The following is a 3671-nucleotide window of genomic DNA, read 5'->3' on the forward strand; positions in this document are numbered from 1 at the left end:
GGATTCTGGCTAGAGAATCTCCATGAAGCAGGTTAGAGTGTCTCTCTTCCTTCATCCTGAACTGGTTTAAGGGTGTGCTGATGACACCTTATCTTTACTGGGCCTGATTGCTCCTGAAGACTATGGAGTCTTTGCATTGGGTGGCTGTGGGAACCTGGAATTGGTTTAGTTCAGAGAGGGAGTTAAGCAGTTGGGAAGGTGAACTTCTGCCAACAGTTTAGTCATGTCTGCAAGTACATGCTGGAGGCCAACACACTGTGCATGTCCCAGGCTCATCCTGACCAAGACTGCTGCTTTCCCTGGTGGCATTGTCAGAAGCACGCTTCTGCCCTAGGCTCCCAGCATCCGTGAAGTGCAAGGGATGCTGCATGTCGGGGTGTGCTAGAGAAGAGAGATGGGTCTTGGTTTTCTCTCGTGCACTCATAGGCATCCAGAGGCATTGACAGATTTGCTGCCATCTCATGCAGGTTGTCATTTTCTGTTCCAGTCATGGAGCTTGTGACAATACCAGGATTTCTGAAGGTTGTGGATGGGGGCAGTTAATGACTTGTCCCCATCAATAGTTGGTGTCCTTATCTGGGAATGCAGGGTGTAGGAGTTGCAGAGGTCTGTTCTGAAGCTGAGGGAGTCTCTGGCTTGAGGTGTGATTCCCAGGGAAGTTTCCCTTTGCACCACTGAAAAAGAGTCAAGGAAGAAGTCAGTCCCTGGTAAGTGGGATGCCCCCTCCTCTCAGTGCACCTCTGCACTTAGGCCCCTACAACAGCTGGATGACATTGTGAGGTGAGGAAGCTCTGCTTTGTTCTGTCTCTCTGATCTTCCAACATTCATCCCAATACCTGGCTTCAGGTTTGTTTTTATTAATAGGACTCTTTAAGATTCATGCTACAACATAGTCAGTTCATTAACATTCAGGGTTATGGAGAGAGAACCTGGTTCAATAAATTAAAAGCAAATTAATAAATAAATGAGTTATATTTCCTATGTGTCACCCTGTAAAATGAAATGCCAAATGCCTCAGAGGCCATAAAGTGAGTAACCCTGATAGTATGAGAGCACAGAGTATGCGAAAGATTTGAATGTTCACAGTCAGGCCAGAATGGAACAACACACCAGCCACTCAAGAAATCCTGGCTGTAGTTGACAGATGGTCTCTCAGGGAAGTAAAGCATTTGTTGCCAGAAAAAACAGTTATTTGAGAGGAGGTCCTAGAGAACAGGAGGATATCTTTGCTATTGCTACCTCAGTAGGAAGATTAATATCTAGATTATTTAGAATTAGATAAAATACATAAATCATAAGAAAGAAGACAACCCAGGTAGTAAAGGACAAAGAAAAAGACAGTCCTCTCCAATTTCATAAAAAGGAGAGTGAGGACATAAAAAGTTTCAGATTGAGGAGGAATTAAGGACATGCATGTGAACCTCCTAGATGCCATCCAAGGCCAACTAGAAAAGAAATGAGAGCCACCACTGAGAGAGTTCACAGAAAGGAATGCTATACAGTGCTGGAAGGGATGGGAAGTTTTCCTGCCTGATTGGAGGTCAGTGTGGCAGGTCCTCCAACAGCCAAAACCTGGACCACCACATGGTTCATATATGCCTTTCCAAAGAACTCAATATATTAGAGATGTACTTTCCCATCAATGTTGACTGCAGCACTGTTTGGAGAACAAGCATAGTGTCCAACAGCATAGCCATGGGTGAAGAAAATGGGATGTCTGAAGAAAGTAAAGTGTTTTCAGCCATAGGGAAAATGAAGTTATGTTGTTTGCAGTATGTGGATTCAACTCAGGCTCCATGAGATGGCTAAGTAGATAAGAACACTGGAGTGATTGCAGAATCCCTGGGCTTGCTTCAGAGCACCTCCTGGTGGCTTTCTAACTCTCTTATTTCCAGACCCTAGAGATGATGCCCTTTTCCATCCTCTGTGGGCACTCCACACATGTGTTCCACATGAATTCAGATGGACGACACACAGACAAACATACATGCAAAATAAATTAAAGTATTTAATGGATGAATTCAAAGATGGAAACAACTTGAGATAAACATAGTTATGAAATGAAACTCTTCTCAAGAAGATGGTCAGCCTTATATATTTTCTCTTTAAGGTGGGTGCTTGATAGTGTATACATGGAATCCTGTATTTCATTTCATGAAATTTCAGAAGGAGATTTGTCCCAGACCCAGTAATGATTAAAGGACTGGGGTAAGTGGTTTTAAATGGGAGGAAGTGTGGTGAGAACAGGAGTGTGTTTACTATAACAGTATATACTATAGGAAACATACCAAGTTCAAAGACTTTTATTTTATTTGAAAATAAAAGTCAAAGAGAATAATTACTTTTACCTTAAATAAACACTACCAGTGATTTATAGTATATGATATATTTATGTAACACATATTTCTAGTTTGGCAACATGAATAGTAGCAAAGGTATGAAGAAACCATCAAAGACTTCTATATATACTTACTCGTGGATGATATAACTGACTTTAGTTTCTTCAGTCACTTTTAATGTCTTCAAATATTTACAAGTATAGAAACTATGTCTGACAGTTATATATATAAATCCTTGCATCTACCAATTAGTCTCCTTAACTACATATGTACCTACTTATCTACACATTCACCCAGATCTTTAAATCCAATGTATAAATGTATATGTGTATCTATATCTCCCTTTGTCTATGTTGAATAGTACTGTGTTCCAGAATCTAGGCCACAACTTACATGAAATAGCCAAAATAGTAGAAATTTCCATATCCTTCTGCCTATGAAGGAAAGGCTGTGGCTTTCCCAGAGAGCATTCTCTCTCTCCTGTTGAGCCTGCCTCTTCATGGCCTCCCTCTCTGGTCTCTGCTCTTCTGTGATGGGCTGTGAGATGACTGGCCCTGGAATGTGGACTTTCCTCCATGGAATTGGTTGGTGCCTGAAGTCTTGCAGTAGATATTGGATTTGAGGTTTGGGAGGTGATGGGGCCTTGTTCTTGTCAGCAGAAGCAAGCTCCCTCTGGAGTGAAGTGTGAGATGATGCCCTGTAGGATTCTGGCCTACAGACAGCTGGCTGAGGCCTGGGACAAGACTGGATGGGGTTTGTTATGTTAGCTCGTGTTGCCCTGGTCACAATGGGCAGAACTGGTTTGTCAGAGGCCAACAGAAGTGCTGGCAGGAGCTGTTTGGGTGGCTTGAGTATGGTAGGCTGAGCCGAGTTGGAATGAGGCCTCACAGGGCATACTGCAGGGGACCTGCGTGAAGCCAGGGTGAGAGGCTTTCTAGAAACCAGTCTGGCTTGAGGCTTGTCCAGGGCTGGGAAAGGCAGAGGTACTAACTTGACCTTCCCAGGTGGGGGCAGCTCATAGTGGGATGGAGAGAGCTTCTTGCAAACACTGCTCTCTGGTCTCTGAGCAATGCCCAGCATTTTATCAGGGCCTCAGCCATCACATGGCACATCCTGAAGTGATGTGGTGCCTGGGTTTGTTCTGGGATCTTTGTTGCACTTGAAATTTAGCAGAGCCTTGGTGGATGAGTTGCCAGTTTTTTTCTCACTCTTCTTTTCCAGTGTGTGAAGGACCTGCATGGAGCATGTGCTTTCTGAGGTGAGTTCGAGGCTTTGTAAGGCTGTCGTGGCTGAGCTCATGTATATTTTCTTCCTCTTGGTCTTGGGGATGGT

This window comes from Peromyscus californicus, unplaced genomic scaffold (assembly GCF_007827085.1).
Source record: "Peromyscus californicus insignis strain IS unplaced genomic scaffold, ASM782708v3 Scaffold_4__1_contigs__length_199733344, whole genome shotgun sequence".
Classification (NCBI taxonomy): Eukaryota; Metazoa; Chordata; class Mammalia; order Rodentia; family Cricetidae; genus Peromyscus; species Peromyscus californicus.